Genomic DNA, 22817 nt, shown 5'->3' with positions numbered 1-22817 from the left:
TTTTTACTGGGTTACCCTTAGGTCTCCAGCAGCAGCACCCTCTGGTGTACAGGTAAGGTGTGTACAGTATAAAGGTACATTCAGTGTTACAGACGTCATACAACAATACACGCATGCATACATAACAACACTCTCCCCCTAAGCATTTTTCAAGTCCTTATTATAATGACCTGGGGAGGTGATCAGTAGTGGGCTATGGGAGGTTGTGGTGAGGGTTGTGTGGGTGCCAGGTGTGATCCCTGTACTTGAGGCTGGCCTCATACATTCCCCTCCCTCACACACAGACCATGTGGGTGTCACTGTTGTGGGATCCCTCAGTGGGGTAGCCATTGCAGCAGTGGGTAGGGGGCATACTCTGTGATGTGGGTAATTGTGTGGTGCTGGGCAAGGCCACAGGACTGTGTGGGCTCCTTGTCCTCCAATTGGGGTGAGAGTCTGGTCATCCCAGGGTTTGCCAGGAAAGCTGGAGGGTATTGGCCTCTCGCTCCTGGTGTTGGCCCTGGTGGCCAGGGGGTGTAGTGCTGGTCTGGGGCAGGTTGCCATTGGTGGTGGCTGTGCTGCCCATTGACCACTTTCCCTGTAGTGGGTCTGCTCCCACTAGGTGTGTGTGGGCCCTTCCTGGGTCATCACATTTGTTCCAAAGGCCCAGGCTACATGGTCTGGTAGCCAGCTGGACCTGGGGGTCTCCCACGGGGGGATTCCTCTAGCATTTGCTTGGTTCCTGTAGAGCCCAGTGTCCTTTAACAGTGTCCTACCTGTATACTTGACACCTTGGCTCTGATCATACGTAGTTGAGTCTACATTATTGACTGTCTTTACATTGTTAATTACAGCATTTGCAGCACTTTTTTGTATCATGGTCTCACCAGACACGGTTACATTAGGCATTTCAAACTCTCTGTCATAATCATCAAACATAACAAGCTTGTTCTTAACCTTACTTACACAAGCATTCATTTCATTTTTCACATTAGTTACACCAGCATCACAATTCATGGTTACATTATCATACTTGCACCCTTTTACTGCATTTTTAGCTTTAAAGTCCCTGTCATCATTAAGTTGAAACTGTCCCTTCCTTTAAATTTTTTTGGTTACCGGCCTCCTTTAAGGGAGCCTTCCAATCCGATTGGCCGCTCGGTGCCACGTGTCGCTCCTTCAACGCTGCCCCTCGTGGTCTGGCCGCGGCCATTTTGATTGCAGGTTCTTCTCCTCATGGTGCGGCCGCAATCTTCTCGCTCTCCTCCAGGTAGGCTGTGGTGGTCTTTTCTTCCTCAGGTTCGGCCATGGACATCGGGAGTCCATCATTCTCAACGATGTTCACCTCTTGGAGTCCTGCCCCAGCCCGGAAGGTGAAGTTTGGGTTTTCGGTCCTGGAGATTTTGCCGCGATATTGTGGAGTCGTCACCACACAGTTGAGCTGGAAGGTGGGATCTCTAGATGCAGCGATGGATACATGTTCGATGTCGATTGCTGGAGCCCGGAGGCGCCACTTCGACCGACTTAGACCGGGTTCATCCAATTTCTTCCCAGCATCGTGGGACCATCGCCGGCAATGATCCACAGGGCGAGTTTGTTCAACACGCCGCCCTGGGAGACCTGGACGTCCACGCTGCCAACGACCGGGATTTTACCTTTGGTGTAGGTGAGCAGCTTCGCTTGGACAGGAGACAGTTTTGGTCGATTGGCAGGATTTATCCAAATTTTTTCAAAGGTCGTTTGGCTCATCAAAGACTGGCTCGCCCCTGTGTCGATCTCCAGAGAAACTGGGACTCTGTCAATGTCTACTTCCATCGTCCACGGAGAACTTTCGTTGGAGCAGGTATAAATTCCATACTCTTCTTCCAGGGTTTGAGCAGCTTCATCTTCATCTGTGTCGGAGCCCCGGTGATCAGCCAATTCATCGGTGGCATGGTGAGCAAAGCTTTTTCTGCACATTCTTTGAAGGTGCCCTTTCTCTTTGCAGCCTTTGCATGTATAATCTTTGTAGCGGCACTGGTGGGCCCTGTGGTTTCCTCCACAGCGCTAGCACGGGGCCAGCTGGTTTGCTCAATGTGGCGGACTCAGGGTTGCGGGACTCGGGCAGCATTTCGGCCTTTAGAAGTGTCCATGAGGTGCACTGCATTCGTCGGTTTAGAGTCCTGGGTCAGTATTCGCCTGGAGTTGCCGGCCGAAATCATGTAGGCCTGGCTCACTTGAATTGCTTTCTGCAGGGTGACTGTGATGTTTGCAGAGAGCAATTTGTGTAGGAGGTCCTCGTGGCTGATTCCGATGACAAATATGTCCCTTAGTGCTTCATTTAGGTGGTCGCCAAAGTCACACAGTGCAGTCAGTCTTCTAAAATGTGCAGCATACTTAGCAATTTCTTGGCCTTCGGGTCGCCGGTAAGTGTAGAACCAGTGCCTGGCTGTGAGGATGCTTTCTTTTGGTTTTAGTTGCTCCTGTATTAGTGTTACAAGTTCCTCATAGCTCTTGGTGGTTGTCTTCTCCGGGGCTAGCAAGTCCCTGATGAGACAATGGATGGTGGGCCCACAACTGCTAAACAGGATGGCCCTGTGCTTTTTCGGTCATGTGTCCCCATCCAGGTCGTTGGCTATGAAGAAATGTTCCAATTTTTCTACAAAAACGTCCCAATCTTCCCCATCGGTGAATTGCTGAAAGTTGCTGAGATTCAACATGCTGAGCGTGCAGTTCGTGACCTCGTCGCCAGTTATTATATATGTAGGAACCTTTGGTAATGACTCCACGAGGCAGGGTATGGTACTTAAACTGTGTAGACTGTAGTCCTTTATTTGCAGCTCCTCGAGTGAGGACACCAAGCTGTGAGTTTCCTTTTATACTCCCTTTTAGGTCTCCAGCAGCAGTACCCTCTGGTGTACAGGTAAGGTGTGTACAGTGTAAAGGTACATTCAGTGTTACAAACATCATACAACAATACAAGCATGCATACATAACAGTTCCCATTGGCGGAAGGGTCAAGAATCACTGGATACAGATTTAAGATGATTGACAGAAGAACCAAAGACGAGATGAGGAAAAACTTTTTTACGCAGCGAGTGGTTAGGATCTGGAATGCACTGCCTGAAACGGTGGTGGAAGCAGACTCAATCGTGGCTTTCAAAAGGGAATTGGATAAGTACCCGAAGGAAATAAATTTCAGGGATTACGGGGAAAGCTCAGGGGGAATGGGACTGGCTGAAATGCTCTTGCAGAGAGCCGGCACAGGCTTGATGGGCCAAATGGCCTCCTTCTGTGCTGTAACCATTCTGTGATTCTAGCAACTTGCATTTATATAGCACTATTAACATAGCAAAATATCCCACGGCGCTTCACAAGAGCATTATCAATAAAAAATATTTTTGACACTGAGCCACAGAAGGAGATATCAGGACAGATGACCAAAATCTTGGTCAAAGACGTAGGTTTTAAGAGTGAAGACGATGCAAAGTACTCATTCAGTATCTCCGTCATCCCTCGAGAGTCCTTTCTGATCTGTCTTTGAGCATCTTTCAATGACCCAATACAATCTTTGATGGTCCTCGTCTGACTCTTCACCTTTTCCCATTGCTACCACAGTTGTCCACAATTTTCTTTTACATTATCTTTTAGCTGATCTAATAGCAGCCCGAGTTATATTTAGCGGGTTGGGATAAGTGTCTTTGTTTTTGCTGTGTGTCTATGTATTTTCATTTGTATAACAAGGTCTGCAAATGAATTACACTGTATCGCTCCCTTTTGCTTCCTAATGACTGGTTGCAGAGTAGAGAAAAAAAGACTTGCATTTATATAGTGCCTTTCATGACCACCGGATGTCTCAAAGCACTTTACAGCCAATGAAGTATGTTTTTGAAGTGTAGTCACTGTTGTAATGTAGGAAACGCAGCAACCAATTTGCGCACAAGCAAGTTCCCACAAACAGCAATGTGATAATGGCCAGATAATCTGTGTTTTTGTTATGTTGATTAAGGGATAAATATTGGCCAGGAAATCGGGGATAACTCCCCTGCTCTTCTTCAAAATAGTGCCATGGGATCTTTTACGTCCACCTGAGAGGGCAGACGGGGCCTCGGTTTAACGTCTCATCCGAAAGACAGCACCTCCGACAGTGCAGCACTTGCTAAGCACTGCACTGGAATGTCAGCCTAGATTTGTATGCTCTGGAGTGGGACTTGAACCCACAAGCTTCTGACTCAGAGCTCATGCCCTCCTTCTGTCTCAGTGCTACCAAATGTGCCAAGCTGAAAAGTGATCACCTGACTACCAAATATGGATTTCTACTCCTGGCCTCTGACTGGGCCCTTGTCCTGGAGTTAAAGTGAAACTGTTCAGAAGCACAAACAGTTTAACGGAAAAAACACTGCAATTGCGAACAACCTAAAATAAAAATAGAAAACCTTGGATAGGCTGAGAGAGAGGCGACTGGGTAAAGTGCTGGAGACAGCCTCTTGTCCAGCATGGCAATGTTCCGATAAAGAGTCTCGCCTTTTTTCAGACGCTGAGCAATCTGCGCATGTTTCCAGAACCTTCTGTTCGGTAGGAAGAGCCTGAATTGTCTCAGCAACAAGCAAACCCATACTGCGCCTCAAGTTATGAAATAAATCTAGTTTCAGGTCAATACAAGGACATGCTAAAGACACATTAGCTGCGAGGAAGCGTTACCAGGAATTAGTTAATAGGAATGTTATCACTGCAATAATAAAGTATAAGATTAAGGTAATGTGGACACCATATAACACACTGTCAGGAGGGACCAACTGCAGCAAAACCAAGTGGGGTAAAATAGTTGTGCTACGTCCTAATAAAGCAATCAGCAATACTGAACACCACTTTTCTCCCAGATAGGGGCTAAAAGACCCCATACATTATAAAAGTTAATCTTGATGACAGGCAGTTTTTTTCTCACTAACTCACTTCACTTGGGAGTATTGGCTGCCGTGTTTCCTACATTATATCAGCGATGACAAGTACATCATTGGCTGTAAAGCACTTTGGGACATCTTGAGGTCGTGAAAGGCGCTATATAAATGTAAGTCGGCACGGGCTCGACTGGCCAAATGGCCGCCTTCTATGCTGTAACCATTCTGATTCTAAGTCCGTCTATCTTTATGTACAAGGACCTTATTATGACAGTAATGAAGACACCCATCCTTTTCTGTGAAAAGCCACTAGGATCATATACATTCATAGAATGATACAGCACAGAAGGAAGCCATTCGGCCCATCGTGACAGTGCGGCTCTTTGGTAGAGCTATCCAATTAGCCCCACTGCCCTGCTCTTTCCCTAGCCCTGCAATTTTTTTTCCCTTTAAGTATTTATCCAAATTCCTTCTGAAAGTTATTACTGAAACTGCTTCCACCGCCCTTTCAGGCAGCGCATTCCAGATCATTACCTTGCATTCTTTAGCCAATCACGTTAAATCTTTCTCCTGTGGTTACCGGCCCTTATGCCACTGGTAACAATTTCTCCTTCTTTATTCTATCAAAACCCTTCATGATTTTGAACAACTTTATTAAATGTCCCCTTACTTTCACAAAACTGAGGCAGCAGTGTAAAAATCCCGATTGTTCGAATTTTTTAAAGGAACAGTGTCGCTCAGATATTCTCCTGTTTTTGAACACGAGGGGGAAGCCAGAACGCAACTGGTGGCATCTTCCGATGATGTCACCAGGATTGGAGAATTTTAACTATGAGGAAAGATAAGATAGGCTGGAAAAGAGGAGGCTGAGGGGAGGCTTAATTGAGGTGTGTAAAGTTATGAGGGGCTTAGATAGAGTGGATAGGAAGGACCTATTTCCCTTAGCAGAGATGTCAATAACCAGGGGGCATAGATTTAAAGTAATTGGTAAAAGGATTGGAGGTGAGTTGAGAATACTTTTCACCCAGAGGGTGGCAGGGGTCTGGAACTCACTGCCTGAAAGGGTGGTAGAGGCAGAAACTCTCAACACATTTGAAAAATACTTAGATGTACACTTGAAGTGCCGTAACCTACAGGGCTACAGACCAAGAGCTGGAAAGTGGGATTAGGCTGGAAAGCTTTTTTTTGGCTGGCACAGACACGATGGGCCGACACAGATATCGCTGCTGATGTTCACTGCTACCCATCAATTCTTCACATGTCTAAAGAGCTAAACAGTGCATTAGCACTCAGCGTTCTCCCTACTCCTGGGAAACATATTTTGCTCATTGCAAACTTTCGCAAGCGCTGTTATTGATTATCTTAAGTTTTTGTTGAAACTACTTTCAAAACTGATTTGCAACTCATACATCACATCTCCGACCTCAGCACTGTGGGCCCCCTGTGCACAGGAACATGGTAAACACGTTTCTCCCAAGGTGTTAGCTAAGGGTCATTGCCCCTTTAAATGGTGTCAAGCGTGATAATGGTGTGGCGTTTATGTTAACAGAATGGGCTGGTTGAAGGTCACTGCACAATAGAATTTAGCAACACATGCTGGATTTCCATGCCCTGTTAACTGTTTTGATTGAGATCATTTGTAACTTTTGCAAAAAAATATCCTTCAGGCAGTTTGCACACGAAGAATACCGATACAGGAAAATCCCAGCGCAGGAGCAGCACTCAGTACTGAACTCCCAACCAGTGCCACTCTCCCCAAATTTGGAAAGGAGACAAATGAAAAATCTTTGCCAGTCCAGTTCAGAGCAAACATGTTTAGAAGGAAAAAAAAAACAACTGGCTGAAAATTTATTTAAGACAAACACACTTCTAGTATGTTTTCAACAATTGCGTGTGGAAATTTATACAAATGTGGTGGTATTTCTTCAGGACCTCTACTGCGGCCTACTTAATTACTGAGAATCCAAAACTCTACGTGGTCGAACCAAACAAACCCAAACGTCCGATTCAAATCCAGTCAGGTTATCCTTACATAAGGGACCACTTTTCCAAAAGTTTATTGTTTAGTTTTTTTCCATTTTTTTCCTACCCCAATAGCAACAACAACAACTTGTATTCATATAGCGCCTTAGCATAGTGCAACGTCCCAAGGCGCTTCACAGGAGTATAATGGATAAAATATTTGACACTGAGACGCATAAAGGAGAAATTAGGGCAGGTGACCAATAGCTAGGTCAAAGAGGTAGGTTTTAAGGAGCCTCTTGAATGAGGAAAGGAAGGTAGGGAAGTGGAGAGGTTTAGGCAGGGAGTTCCAGAGTTTGGGGCCTAGACAACATAAGGTATGGCCACCAATGGTTGAGCGATTATTGTTATGTCTGCAATTACCATCAAAATGACGAGGGTGTACTAAGGAGAGCCTGATTTTGAGTGCTCGTTTCATTAGTAATTCTGCAGGGGGAACCCCGGTAAGTGAGTGGGGTCGTGTCCTGTAGCTGAGCAGTACCTGGAACAGGCGGGTTTATAAGGAGCCTTCTGTGACACGTTTCAAGCTCTGCTTTATGCTTTGGACTGCCCGCTCTGCTTGGCTGCTGGATGCGGGCTTGAATGGGACAGATTTGACATGCTTGATGCCATTACGGGTCATGAATTCATTGAATTCCGAGCTGGTGAAGCACAGACCATTGTCGCTGACAAGAATGACGGGTAAGCCACGGGTGGCAAACATGGCCCTGAGGCTTTCAATGGTGGCTGTGGACATGCTGGATGCCATTATTGCACATTCAATCCATTTGGAGTAGGCGTCCACAACAACCAGGAACATCTTTCCCAGAAAGGGGCCCGTATAATCCACATGGATCCTAGACTATGGTTTTGAGGGCCAGGACCAGAGACTAAGTGGAGCCTCCCTAGGAGCATTGCTCAGTTGTGAGCATGTGTTACACTGGTGCATGCACGACTCCAGGTCTGAGTCAATGCCGGGCCACCAGACGTGGGGCCTGGCGATAGTCTTCATCATGACTATGCCTGGGTGGGTGCTGTGAAGGTCACGTATGAAGCTTTCCCTGCCTTTCTTTGGCAAGATAATGCGGTTGTCCCATAAGAGGCAATCTGAATGGACTGACATTTCGTCTTTACGACAGTGAAACGGCTTGATCTCGTCTTGCATGTCTCTAGGGATTGCTGACCAGCTTCCATTGAGTACTCAACTTTTTACCAGGGATAGCAGAGGATCCTAGCTGATCCAGGTCTTATTTGGCAGGCCTTTACAGGGAACCCTTCGCTATCAAAGGTATCCATGGCCAGTAGCAGGTCTGCAGGCTGCGCTATTTCCACCCCGGTGGTGGGCAACGGTAGTCGGCTGAGAGCATCGGCGCAGTTTTCAGTGCCTGGCCTGTGGCGGATCACATAGTCGTAGGCAGACAGTGTTAGTGCCCATCTTTGGATTCGAGACGAAGCATTGGTGTTTATGCCTTTGCTTTCCGAAAACAATGAGATTAAGGGCTTGTGGTCCAACTCTAACTCGAACCGGAGTACAAACAAATATTGGTGTCTCTTTTTTACACCATAAACACAGGCTAAAGCCTCCTTTTCGACCATGCTGTAGCCTCTTTCTGCCTTTGATAGGCTTCTGGACGCATATGCAACCAGTTGGAGCTTGCCCACTGCATTGGCTTGCTGCAAAACACACCCGACACCGTACGACGACCCATCACATGCTAAAACTAGACGTTTACATGGGTCATATAATACCAGCAACTTATTCGAACACAGCAGGTTTCTGGCCTTCTCAAAGGCGGCCTCTTGATTTTTACCCCAAACCCAGTCGTCTCCCTTGCGTAACAGCTTGTGCAATGGTTCCAGCAAGGTGCTCAACCCTGGAAGAAAGTTACCGAAGTAGTTGAGGAGTCCCAGGAACGAGCGCAGCTCCATTACATTTCGTGGTCTGGGTGCATTCTTGATGGCCTCTGTCTTCGAGTCCTTGGTTTGATGCCGTCTGCCGCAATCTTCCTCCCCAGGAATTCTACCTCTGGCGCCAGGAAGACACACTTGGATCGTTTCAACCAGAGTCCAACTCTGTTTAGTCAACTTAAAACTTCTTCCAGGTTGTGCAGCTGAGCGAACCCCGAATGGACACCTGTGGTACATGAACAGTCTTTTGTGCGTGTTAATGCATGTTAATTTTTTGACGACTCAACCAGCTCCTGGGTCATGTAAGCGGAGGTTACATCCAGCTTGGTGAACGCCTTTCCCTCTGCTAATGTCGCAAAAGGCATCGGCTTTGGGTAGTGGGTACTGGTCCTGTAACGGGACTCGGTTGATCGTTACCTAGTAGCTGCCGCAGATTCTGACTGTGCCATCGCTAAGTACCGGAACAATCGGTTTGGCCCACTCGTTGAAGTCTGTCCAATTCGATCTCAACTTTCTCCCTCATCATGTAGGGGACTATTCAAGCCTTGTGATGAATGGGCCGTGCCTCGGGGACCTAGTGGATCTGTACTTTGGTGCCTGTGAAGTTACCGATGCCTGGTTCATATAAAGATGGGAACTTGCTCAGTACTTGAGCACAGGAAGCATTGTCCGCTGACAATAATACTATGACATCATCCCAGTTCCACCGAATCGTCCCCATCCAGCTTCTGCCAAGCAGCGTTGGCCCATCGCCTGGTACAATCCACAGTGGCAGCTCATGTGCCTCTCCATCATAGGATATTTTTATGTTCGCACTGCCAATAACTGGTATCAGTTCCTTGGTGTAAGTGCGCAGCTTTATCTGAATCGGGCTGAGCTTGGGTCTTTATGCTTTGTTGTTGCCCCACAGCCTTTCAAATGTCTTCTGGCTCATAATTGACTGACTTGCCCCCGTGTCCAGCTCCATGGCTACAGGAACGCCATTTAATTTGACTTTTGTCATCATGGGAGGACTTTTTGTGGAGAGGGTGTGCACCCCGCACACTGTTCTCTCTGAGTTGCCTCTCTAGCTTGTCCTTTGTGATCCACGCTGGATTAAGACTCTTCTGCTGACTCCACTGCCATGAGGTGAGTCGCAGTACGTTTGCACATTTGCTGGAGGTGGCCCCTTGTTCTGCAGCTTTTGCACGCATAGTCTTTAAATCAACATTGATGGGCCCCATGCTTACCCCCGCAACACCAGCATTGTGCTAATGATTTCGCATTTACACCCCTTGGCAGCCTAGCAGCAGCAGACATGTAGACACTGCTCTGTACAGTTCTTATTAGTTCAACAGTTCTGCCTGCAATCGGTGTTATTTTACATACAGTACTTGCCAGTGAGCCCCAATTCTGGTAGGAAGTCATCTGTATGGTATCGCGAATTAGTTCAGTCAGCTCATCGCATGTCTTATCCTTGGCCTTCATGGGTGCCAGCAAGTCCCTGACGAGGCGGTAGACCTTGGGCCCACAATTGGTCAGCAGTATAGCCTTGCGCTTCTCCGCCAATGTGTCCGTCTCCCCTGCCAGGTCGTTTGCCACAAAATATTGTTCGAGCCTTTCCGTGATGGCATCCCAATCATCACCCTCTGCGAAGTCTTTTAGTGTGCCAAAGGTAGCCATAATCGCGTGAAAGTCCGTATTCTCGTTGCCGGTTGTTATGTCTGCAATTACCATCGAAATTACTCCCCACAAGGCCTTGTACTGTGAGTAAGAGCTGTGTGACTTCAGTCCATTTAATACGACTGCAAAGTGAGGAGCAGCATGGCTGACTGCCTTTTATATCCCCCTGCACCCCAGGGCAGGAAACCCCTGGGCATCGTGGTACATCGTGCATAGTTACATGGGGAATACAAAGAGTTTGCATACATGACATCTATAATCAGGAATGCTCATGAGGGCAGAATTAGAGGAGCACAGACATCTCGGGGGTGTTGTGGGGCTGGAGGAATTTACAGAGATAGGGAGGGGCGAGGCCATGGAAGGATTTGAAAACAAGGCTGAAAATTTTGAAATCGAGATGTTGTTTAATGGGCAGCCAATGTAGATCAGTGAGCACAGGGGTGATGGGTGAGCAGGACTTGTTGCGAGTTAGGACACGGGCTGCCGAGTTTTGGATCACCTCAACTTTATGTAGGTTAGCATGTGGGAGGCCAGCCACCAAGAATAAACAGTTTACTGCTAACTCATTGTTTTTGTTGTCTATTTGGATGAGACGTTAAACCCTATAAGGTGGACGTAAAAGATTCTATGGCACTATTGGAAGAAGAGCAGGGAAGTTATCCCCGGTGTCCTGGCCAATATTTATCCCTCAATCAGTAGCACGATCAACAGATTATCTGCTCATTATCACATTGCTGTTTGTGGGACCTTCGCAAACTGGCTGCTGCGTTTCCTACATTACAACAGCAACTACACTACACAAAGTACTTCATTGGCTATAAAGCTCTTTGGGACATGCCACCGTCATGAAAGGCGCTATAGAAATGCAAGTTCTTTCTTTTTCTATAAGCAAAATAGCTGCATAACAACTGTAACTGCGCTTTCAGGTACTTCATTGGCTGTAAAGCACTTTGAGACATCCGGTGGTCGTAAAAGGCGTTATATAAATGCAAGTCTTTCTTTCCTTTTCAGGCAGTGCATTCCAGATCACAACAACTCGCTGCGTAAAAAAAGATTCTCCTCATGTCACCTCTGGTGCTTCAGCCAATTACCTTAAATCTGTGAGTTGCCCTCACTAGATGCAAGAGCCAGGCTGAAAATAGGTTAAGCTTTAAAATGAAGTGTGATTCAACGGTGATCTCAGTTTAAGTACTTTCACATCAGCCAGGAGAGTCATTTTACACTGTAGCATTCGCTGTATAACTTTTGAATTATATTTTGAAAGTGGGGCAAATAGCTTCTGGACACGTACTCCTCAAGTTCACATGGCAATGTTCCTTTAACTGGCTCTTGGCTGCCACGATTATGTAACTATTTCCCGTTGGCAAGGCTTGTTGCATATTATGCAGTTGACAGTTCAGGAGAATGTTCCCAGAGGCTCCAAGAATGTATTAAAGACATACTCCTCCAGTGATGTAGTACAAGTGTGAAGAAAATATGCTCTCGTATTTTACTTTAGACTGTGTTAATACATTCAAAATACATTTAACATTTGGTAGATGGAGTTAAGATCATCATCAGAGGCAGTCCCTCTGAATCGAGGAAGACTTGCTTCTACTCCTGAGGTGAGTTCTTTGGTGGCTGAACAGTCCAATACGAGAGCCACAGACTCTGTCACAGGTGGGACACATAGTTATTGAGGGAAGGGGTGGGTGGAACTGGTTTGCCGCATGCTCTTTCCGCTGCCTGCACTTGATTTCTGCACTCTCTTGGCGTTGAGACTCGAAGTGCTCAGTGCCCTCCCAGATGCACTTTCTCCACTTAGGGCGGTCTTCGGCCAGGGACTCCCAGGTGTCAGTGGGGATGTCGCACGTTATCAGGGAGGTTTTGATGGTGTCCTTGTAATGTTTCCGCTGCCCACCTTTGGCTCATTTGCCGTGAAGGAGCTCCGCAAAGAGCACTTGCTTTGGAAGTCTCGTATTTGGCATGCGAACTATGAAGCCTGCCCAGCAGAGCTGATCGAGTGTGGTCAGTGCTTCAATGCTGTGGTTGTTAGCCTGGACGAGGATGCTGATGTTGGTGTGCCTGTCCTCCCAAGGGATTTGTAGGATCTTGCGGAGACATCGTTGGTGATATATCTCCAGCAACTTGAGGTGTCTACTGTACATGGTCCATGCCTCTGAGCCATATAGGAGGGCAGGTATTACTACAGCTCTGTAGACTATGAGATTGGTGGCAGTTTTGAAGGCCTGGTCTTCGAACACTCTTTTCCTCAGGTGGCCGAATGCTGCACTGCCGCACTGGAGGTGGTGTTGAATCCCCTCATCAATGTCTGCCTTTGTTGATAAGAGGCTCCCGAGGTATGGGAAATGGTCCACGTTGTTGAGGGCTGTGCTGTGGATCTTGTTGACTGGGGGGGCAGTGCTGTGCGGCGAGAGCAGGCTGGTGGAGGACCTTTGTCTTACGGATGTTTAGTGTAAGGCCCATGCTTTCGTATGCCTCAGTAAATACGTCGACTATATCCTGGAGTTCAGCCTCAGAATGTGCGCAGATGCAGGCATTGTCTGCGTACTGTAGCTCAATGACAGAGTTTGGGGTGATCTTGGACCTGGCCAGGAGACGGCGTAGGTTAAACAGCTTCCCACTGGTTCTGTAGTTTAGTTCCAGCGGGGAGCTTGTTGACTGTGAGGTGGAGCATGGCAGTGAGGAAGATTGAGAAGAAGGTTGGGGCGATGACGCAGCCCTGTTTGACCCCGGTCCGGACGTGGATTGGGTCTGTTATGTCTTCAGTTGCTCAAATAATGAGTCACGAGACAATGTGTTGTGCTTGAACTATAGTGACCTGAGTTCATTTAATGTAACTCCAGAGTGAGGATCAGACATGGTGGCCTGCCTTTGAAACTAGGCCTGTATAGGTAACCTACAAGTCTCCCACTGCAGTGCTCTCTGGTGGCACACCTTGTAATAGTACAAGCAGTAACCATGTAGGATACATGACATCACTCTCCCCCAAGTCTTTAGTGTAAATCACCTTTGCATTGACTGTGCTCTGGGCTTAGCTCTATCTGGTTGACCCTTGGAGGGTCGTTTCCATCTTGGGTGAGTAGGTGGTATTTCATTGGCATTAGAGTTGCTGGTGGTTTCTGTTTGTGCATCCATGACCACTCCATTCTCTCCCCCCCACCCCACACCGCCCCCCCCCCCCACCCCCGCCATACATACAGATTGTGCCGTTGGCTCATTACATTCATATGCATTCAAGTCCAAAAAAAAATTGCATTTATAGTAATCCTTTCGTGGTACCATGGTGAGTGAAGTACATTTGAATGATGAAGTACATACTTGGAATATACTTGGAGTCAGTGCTGGGGCCAGCACCGGTGCGTGAGGACAAACTAGTGCCAGAACTGCTGGATGGTGTCCAGGTAGTCTGGTGGTGGTGCGGTGCCCAGTGCTGGCAGTGGGAACCCGGTTGGTTCAAGTTGAGGAGCAGTCATCTAGCAGTGTACAGGGAACTGCTGACTCGCTTGTCTGGGCGTTATTTGGTTTGGGATCCTGGCTGGTCCCAGTCCCATTTGGGAGAACCGCTGCGGGTGACCCTTCATTCCCAGGTGTAGCCTTGGTGGCGATAGGGTCTGGGGGCTGTGCCTTAGCACAGTTTGCTCTTTCAGGCTCGTGGCAGTTGGTGCCATCAGATGCCTGAGAGGTGGAGCCGATCAGGGGCAGGGTATCGATACCGGTGCTGTTGCCCTCCTGAGATCGCTTGCTCTGCAGCTTGTATTTATTAGCTGCTTGTGGCCACACTCCGTGGTGCATCACCCTGGTCCCAGGGACGCAGGCTACAGCATTGGGTAGCTCGCTGGACCTGTTTGCCCGCTGCATTGACTGTATGCAGTTGAAATCCTACATCGCACAACGTTTCATCACTTATCGTAAATAATCTGTAGCTCCAATCGCAATCGCGTGACTTTTCCTTGCTTATTGCATGTACACAACTCTGATCATCAATTACATATTTTACATCTAACTCACAGTTGCTGTTACATTGATTGAGAGTGTGGAGCTGTCCCTTTAAGTGTTGTGAGTTGTGGGCTTCCTTTAAGAGGGCCTTGCTATCTTTACCCCAATCCTCCTCTTCGCTTGGTGCCACGTGTTGCTCCATCAGCGCTGCACCTCATGGTCTGGCTGCCGCCATCTTTTTCTTCGGCGTCTCACCTCGTGGTCTGGGCGCCATCTTTCATCCATCCATGATATCGACTGCGGTGATCCTCTTCTCCCCGGGTTCTGCCACCGAAGCTGGGAAGTCACCTCTGGATCCGATTTTCTTCCTCCGGAGTCCTGCCACTGGAGCCTGGAAGGTGCGTTCAGGTCGTCCTAGCTGGATCATCTCCACGCAGTCATGCCTCGGGTGCTGTGCTAGTCTGCTCTCTGGTGCCGGATCCAACCTCAGGTGAGGGCTTGCTTTGCCTCTGAGCGCGGGGGACGTCGATCGCTGGAGGGATGAGATCTTCCCAACTCCAATGGATCTTCTCCATCCACCTTCTCCCGAGTAGTGTTGGTCCATCACCTGCAACAATCCACAGGGGTAACTTGTGCATCGCGCCGCCATGGAGTACTTTATATCCGCACAACCAACGACTGGGATAAGTTCATTGGTGTGGGTGCGCAGCTTTGCCTGAACCGGGACCAACTTGGGTCGTTCAGCCTGATTGTCCCATAGCCTCTCAAAGGCTTCTTGATTCATTATTCCATGAAGGCTGGAATGCCATTTATCTCGACTTCCATCCTCAACGGAGAACATTCGGTGGTACAGGTAAACATGCCATATACCTCATCGTGGGGCTGAGCTGCCTCTGTGACTATCGCTTCATAATCCGCGCTGGATTCATGGCCATCTGCAGACTCGTCATCAACACAGTGAGTCATGTTTCTTTTACACATTTGCTGGAGGTGGCCCTTTGTGCTGCAGCCTTTACATACATAGTCTTTAAAACGGCACTGGTGAGCCCTGTGATTCCCTCCGCAACGCTAGCATGGTGCTACTCGATTAGCCCCCCTCGGCAGACTCTGTGTTAAGGGACTTGGGGGGCCTGTTCTCTCTCTCCGAGAAGGTTCGCGTTCTACAGTCCAGCCTCTAAAAGGCGCCACTCTGTGCACAGTACTTGCCTGGTTTAAGTCCTGAGGATGAGTCATCCGCCTAGAGCCGCAGGTCGAGGTCATGAATGCTTGGCTCACGAAGATGGCCTTCTGCAGTGTGACTGTGGTATCCGCAGATAGTAGCTTATGAAGAAGGCCCTTATGGCCGATTCCGATGACAATGATATCCCGCAGCGCTTCGGTGAGGTGGTCGCCGAAATCACACGGTACCGCCAGCCTCCTGAGGTCTGCAGCATATCTCGTGATCTCCTGGCCTTCGGGCCGTCGGTGTGTATAAAACCGGTGTCTGGCTGCAAGGATGCTCTCTTTGGGCTTGAGTTGTTCTTGGATCAGCGTTACAAGCTCCTCATATGTCTTGGTCATTGTCTTCACTGGTGCCAGCAAGTCCCTGACGAGACCACAGACAGTGGGCCCACAACTGGTTAGCAGGATCGCTCTGCGCTTATTAGCCAGTGTGGCTGGATTGTCGCCTGCCAGGTCGTTTGCTGGAAGAAATGGTCGAGCCTCTCCACAAAGGCTTCCCAATCATCACCATCGGCAAACTGCTGCAACGTACCAAGGTTAGCCATTTTCGCGTGAAGGCCCGTAATCACGTCGCCAATTGTTATGTCTTTAGATGCTCCATGTGGCAATATGTTGTGCTTGAACTGTAGTGACCTTAGTCCATTTAATGTAACTCCAGAATGAGTATCACACATAGTGGCCTGCCTTTTATACTAGGCCTGGCACACCTGTACAGGTAACCTACAAGTCTCCCACTGCAGTGCCCTCTGGTGGCACACCTTGTAATAGTACAAACAGTAACCATGTAGGATACATGACAGGGTCTGTAATGGATCCGTTATTAAGGATCACGGCCTGCATATCATCGTGGAGCAGGCGAAGGATGTTGACAAACTTTTGGGGGCATCTGAAATGGAGGAGAACGCTCCATAGACCCTCGTGGATGACAGGGTCAAAGGCCTTTGTAAGGTCGAAAAAGGCCATGTAAAAGGGCTGGCGCTGCTCCTTGCAGTTTCCTGCAGCTGTCGCAATGCAAAGATCATGTCCGTTGTGCCCCGTAGGGGACGAAATTCGCACTATGACTCCGAGAGGACCTCCTCGGCCACAGGGAGAAGATAGTTGAGGAGGGCTCTAGTGACAACTTTCCCAGTGGCTGATAGTAGGGAGATTCCCCTGTAATTGCCGCAGTCGGACTTGTCCCCTTTTTTAAAGATGGTCACATCACTGCATCCCTGAGGTCTCCTGGCATGCTCTCCTCCCTCCAGATGAGAGAGATGCTCTCGTATTTTACTTTAGACTGGGCTAATACATTCAAAATACATTTAACATTTGGTAGATGGAGTTAAGATACAGATCAGCCAAGATCTAATTGAATCGCTGATTGCAGTGCGGACAGGCACAGCTGGAGGGGCAAAGGAGCGGTGAGAGATTGTAGAGCGATGTAATCGGGGCCCAGGAAAGGCGTGAGTTTGGGGCCCAGAAGAGACAACGGCCCTGGGGCAGCACGGGCCAGCCCACACTGCGATATGTGTGTGCACACTAGGTCCGTGCAGCAGAGCTGGTCTCCAGTCATCCTGGTTAATCCTTGCCAGTGGGCCAAGACCTAGCTCTGTCAAGCCCGTGTGGTGGCTGGTGTGCAACGGTCACCACACGTTAAAAAAATCCATGCACAGGCATCTTCCACCCCTCAGGATGTAGTTCGCGACCTAATATTGTTTGGTATTGTTTCAGTGGTGCTCCAAATTGCCAGTACTGTACCTCGCACAATCGTACAAAAATGTTGTCTCGGGTTGTGTGAACCGTGGCTCAGTGGGTAGCACACTCACCTCGGAGTCAGAAAGTTGTAGGTTCACAGTCCCACTCCAGGGACTCCAGCACATAAATCTCGGCTGACACTCGGAAGGAGTGCTGTCGGAGGTGCCGTCTTTCGGATGAGACGTGAAACCGAGGTCCCGTCTGCTCTCTCAGGTGGACGTAAAAGATCCCGTGGCAATATTTCGAAGAAGAGCAGGGGAGTTATCCCCCGTGTCCTGGCTAATATTTATCTCTCAATCAACATATCAAACAGCAGATTATCTGGTCATTATCACATTGCTGTTTGTGGGAGCTTGCTGTGTGCAAATTGGCTGCAGTGTTTCCCACATTGCAACAGTGAACACACTTCAAATGTACTTCATCGGCTGTAAAGTGCTTTGAGATGTGCAAACAGCCGTGTTCTGCTATTCAATTAGATAATGGCTGATCTGTATTTTAACTCCATCTATCTGCCTTAGTTCTGTAACACTCAATATCCTTGCCGAACAAAAATCTATCAATCTTAGTTTTGAAATTTTCAATTGACGCCCCCCCCGCCAGCCTCAACAGCTTTTTGAGGGAGAGAGTTCCAGATTCCCACTCCGCTTTGTGTGAAGAAGTGTTTCCTGACATCACCCCTGAATGGCCTGGCTCTAATTAGAAGGTTACGCCCTCTTGTTCCGGACTCGCCGCTAGAGGAAATAGTTTCTCTCTATCTACCCTCTCAACTCCTTTAATCATCTTAAACACCTCATTGGAGGTGGATCTTACTCAGTCTCCCTCACGTCACAGAAAACCTTCCGTACCACATCCCTGTCCAACCTGTAGCTTTAAACTCTCTACGAATACAATAGGTTATCAGATATTATAAGTACATGCTGGCATGGGAACTGCCACATTTCAGAAAGGTCAATCTCCAGTTCAAAAGAAAAGATTGCTTTTTTTGCTCTTGAAGCAGGACTAACGAGACAATAAAACTCCCAGCTCACACACACACATTTCATTGGTACTCATTACTTCATGACTCAGTTATGATCCGCACTGGCTTTCAGTCAAGTTCAGCACACTTGTTCCATCAGTTTAACCAGATGTGATCGACACCACATGGCACTTGTAAAGTCCTGTCCCCTCAGTACAGATTCACACGAGGCATGTAGTGAAGTCAAGGTCACTCTGGACCTGCACCTTTATTTCAAAGCTCTGGAATGCTGCACTTGCCTGAGACCTGTCCTTATATACCTGTCTCTTGCAAGTGCACCCCTGGTGGTAAGGTATGCTGGTGGTTACAGGTCATATCTTATTACACTCATGTATAGCATGTTAGGATACACTTATATATAATAATGTAAGATATATGACATCACCCTCCCCCAAGGTCTTATTGTCTTTATAGGTTCAGTCTCTCAGGTGGTCTACGCTCTCGCGTGGAGCGTCTGGTTGTGGTTCAGTTGTTTGCCTTGGTGTCTGTTTTTCTTTGGGTGTGGTTGCTGGTATCTCGCCTGGGCTGTCTGTTTCGATTGGTGGGATTGTTGTTGACTCGCCTGGGATTGCCCTTTCCTCAGGTTGTTCCCTCTGTCTGTCCACCAGGTGTGGTACGAGTTCCACATTGTCGTCTGCCTCTGGTTCCGCAGTGTTGTTGGTAAATCTGCTTTTGACTTGGTCTACATGCCTCTGGCAGGTTTTGCCATTGTCCATTTGTACTACCAGTAGCCGGTTTCCTTCCTTGCTCGTTACTGTCCCTGCAAGCCATTTGGGACCCCTGCCATAGTTTAGTACAAGCACTTTGTCCCCTATCTCATTCCATCTCCCCCTCGAATTTCTGTCATGGTACTCAGTCAGCTTACGGCGCTTTGCCTCAACGATTTCGTGCATGTCTGGGAGGATTAATGAGAGCCTTGTTTTTAAAGTCCTTTTCATCAACAGTTGTGCGGGGAGGATCCCAGTCAGTGAGTGCGGACGAGATCTGTATGCCAGCAGCAATCGCGACAGGTGACCCTGCAGCGTGGGACCTTCGATTTTAAGCATGCCTTGTTTAATGGTTTGCACTGCTGTCTCCGCCTGGCCGTTGGAGGCCGGCTTGAACGGTGCCGTCTTGACGTGATTTATGCCGTGGTCAATTATAAAGTCTTGGAATTCTGCGCTGGTGAAGCACGGACCATTGTCACTGACCAATATGTCAGGGATTCCGTGCGTTGCAAACATGGTTGCGAGGCTCTCCACAGTGGTGGAGGTTGTGCTCGAGTTTAAAATGGTGCATTCGATCCACTTTGAAAATGCATCTACAACTACGAGGAACATTTTGCCCATGAATGGGCCCGCATAGTCTACGTGCACCCGCGACCACGGTTTGGTAGACCAGGGCCAGGAGCTCAGTGGAGCCTCCCTGGGGGCATTGCTGAGTTGGGCACAAATGGTGCACCTTCGGACGCAGAGCTCCAAGTCCGCGTCAATACCAGGCCACCAGACGTGGGATCTGGCTATGGCCTTCATGAGAACGATCCCCGGGTGCTCGCGGTGGAGCTCCCGGACAAATGCCTCTCTGCCTAGCAGAGGCATGACTACTCGGCTGCCCCACATCAGGCAGTCTGCTTGGAGTGATAGCTCATGCATGCGCCTGTGAAAGGGTTTTAATTTCTCGGGGCAGGCATCACGAGCCTCTGCCCAGTCACCGGTTAGGACACATCTTTTTACTAAGGATAACGTGGGGTCGCTGGCCATCCAGGCTCTGATTTGGCGAGCCGTCATGGGCGAACCTGTGGACTCAAAGGCATTGATTGCCATGACTATCTCACAGTCCTGTTCGTCAGACCCTTCCGTGGTTGCCAGGGGTAGCCTGCTGAGCACGTCGGCACAGTTGTCTGTGCCTGGTCTGTGCCTTATGGTATAGTCGTAGGACGCCAACACGAGTGCCCACTGTTGAATTCGCGCTGAGGCGTTGGTGTTTATTGTCTTGCTCCAGATAGGAGGGACGTGAGGGGCTTGTGGTCGGTTTCTAATGCGAACTTGGCCCCGAAAAGGTATTGGTGCATCTTTTTGACACCATACACGCATACGAGCGCCTCCTTCTCTACCATTCCGTACCCGCGCTCCGCCCGCAAAAGTGACCTGGAGGCATAAGCTATGGGTTGTAATTTGGCCACACTATTGACATGTTGCAAAACGTTCCCGACTCCATACGCTGACGCATCGCATGTGAGAACTAGCTTTTTACCTGGGTCAAAGAAAGTCAAAACACTGTTGGAACACAGAAGATTGCATGCCTTATTGAAGGCGCGTTCCTGGGCGTCCCCCCAAAACCAATCGCACCCCATCCTGACTAGCATGTGGAGAGGCTCCAGCAGCGTGCTTAAGTTCTGCATAAAGTTCCCAAAGTAATAGAGTAGCCCGAGAAAGGCGCGCAGTTCTGAGACATTCCGGGGCCTGGTTGCCAGGCGAATTGCTTCTGTTTTGGACTCTGTTGGGCAGATTCCATCAGCGGCAATCCTTCTGCCCAAAAATTCAACCTCAGGTGCGAGAAGCAGGTACTTGGATTTCTTGACTCATAGGCCTACCCGATCCAACCGCTTTAGTACTTCCTCCAAATTACGGAGATGGGAGTCGGTGTCCCTGCCCGTGATAAATATATCGTCTTGAAATACAACCGTCCCAGTGATGGACTTGAGCAGACTCTCCATGTTGCGCTGGAATATGGCAGCAGCCGACCTGATGCCAAATGGGCATCGATTGTACATGAAAAGGCCTCGATGTGTGTTGATGGTGGTGAGTAGCTTGGATTCCTCGGTCAATTCTTGCGTCATATACGCAGATGTGAGGTCTAATTTTGAGAAAAGTTTACCTCCAGCCAATGTGGCAAATAAGTCCTCCGCTCTGGGCAGCGGGTACTGGTCCTGTCGGGAGACTCTGTTTATGGTAGATTTGTAGTCCCCACAGATTCGTACGGATCCATCAGGCTTCATGACTGGGACAATGGGACTTGCCCAGTCGCTAAATTCCACAGGTGATATAATGCCTTCCCGCAGAAGCCTGTCTAGTTCGTGTTCAATCTTTTCCCTCATCACATAAGTTACAGCTCTGGCCTTGTGATGGACCGGTCTAGCATCCTGTGTAATGTAGATTTTGACTTTGGCCCCTTTAAAAGTGCCCACACCTGGCTGAAAGAGATGTTCAAATCGCTTTATAACTGTTGAGCAGGAGGTCCGTTCCTTTAATGACATAAGGACATAAGAACATAAGAATTAGGAACAGGAGTAGGCCATCTAGCCCCTCGAGCCTGCTCCGCCATTCAATAAGATCATGGCTGATCTGGCCGTGGACTCAGCTCCACTTACCCGCCCGCTCCCCGTAACCCTTAATTCTCTTATTGGTTAAAAATCTATCTGTGACTTGAATTCATTCAATGAGCTAGCCTCAACTGCTTCCTTGGGCAGAGAATTCCACAGATTCACAACCCTCTGGGAGAAGAAATTCCTTCTCAACTCAGTTTTAAATTGGCTCCCCTGTATTTTGAGGCTGTGCCCCCTAGTTCTAGTCTCCCCTACCAGTGGAAACAACCTCTCTGCCTCTATCTTGTCTATCCCTTTCATGATTTTAAATGTTTCTCTAAGATCACCCCTCATCCTTCTGAACTCCAACGAGTAAAGACCCAGTCTACTCAATCTATCATCATAAGGTAACCCCCTCATCTCCGGAATCAGCCTAGTGAATCGTCTCTGAACCCCCTCTAAAGCCAGTATATCCTTCCTTAAGTAAGGTGACCAAAACTGCATGCAGTACTCCAGGTGCGGCCTTACCAATACCCTATACAGTTGCAGCAGGACCTCCCTGCTTTTGTACTCCATCCCTCTCGCAATGAAGGCCAACATTCCATTCATCTTCCTGATTACCTGCTGCACCTGCAAACTAACTTTTTGGGATTCATGCACAAGGACTCCTAAAAGAGTTTCATGCACAAGGAGGCAGAGACTGCCTGGCCTAATGAATAAGGTGTCTGACTTCGATTACAATCGCGACGTTATCAGAAAGTTGCAGGTTAATGTCCTGCTGCGGTCAATTAGTTTGCTGCGTGAAACTTTATCAGCAGCAGAGTGGCGCAGCGGAAGCGTGCTGGGCCTATAACCCAGAGGTCGATGGCTCGAAACCATCCTCTGCTAATTGCAATCTTTAATGTGGGTGCAGCCAACACTTGCACTGCAACTAATCCCAGCCTTGACAAGAACCCAAAAGAGTTCATGCACAAGGACCCCCAGGTCCCTCTGCACCTCAGCATGTTGTAATTTCTCCCCATTCAAATAATATTCCCTTTTACTGTTTTTTTTCTCAAGGTGGATGACCTAACACTTTCCGACATTGTATTCCATCTGCCAAACCTTAGCCCATTCGCTTAACCTATCCAAATCTCTTTGCAGCCTCTCTGTGTCCTCTACACAACCAGCTTTCCCACTAATCTTAGTGTCATTT

At 48.4% G+C, this 22817-nt stretch overlaps 1 protein-coding gene, 1 non-coding gene and 1 pseudogene across 2 annotated transcripts in view; 2 read left to right on the top strand and 1 right to left on the bottom strand.

The window, feature by feature from the left end:
* The window catches only part of LOC139276775 (sorting nexin-18-like), a 57699-nt pseudogene that overhangs the window by 11484 nt on the left and 23398 nt on the right, over nucleotides 1-22817 (top strand).
* sema3b (sema domain, immunoglobulin domain (Ig), short basic domain, secreted, (semaphorin) 3B) overlaps nucleotides 1-22817 on the bottom strand; it is a 393889-nt gene that overhangs the window by 352930 nt on the left and 18142 nt on the right. The window lies entirely within an intron of this gene.
* trnai-uau (transfer RNA isoleucine (anticodon UAU)) lies at nucleotides 22439-22510 on the top strand. Its single transcript has one exon. It is a non-coding gene; the product is annotated as a tRNA-Ile (tRNA).

This window comes from Pristiophorus japonicus, chromosome 12 (assembly GCF_044704955.1).
Source record: "Pristiophorus japonicus isolate sPriJap1 chromosome 12, sPriJap1.hap1, whole genome shotgun sequence".
NCBI classification, from domain to species: Eukaryota; Metazoa; Chordata; class Chondrichthyes; family Pristiophoridae; genus Pristiophorus; species Pristiophorus japonicus.
Note: the sequence above shows the minus strand (reverse complement) of the source record. Positions and strands in the feature narration are given on the sequence as shown.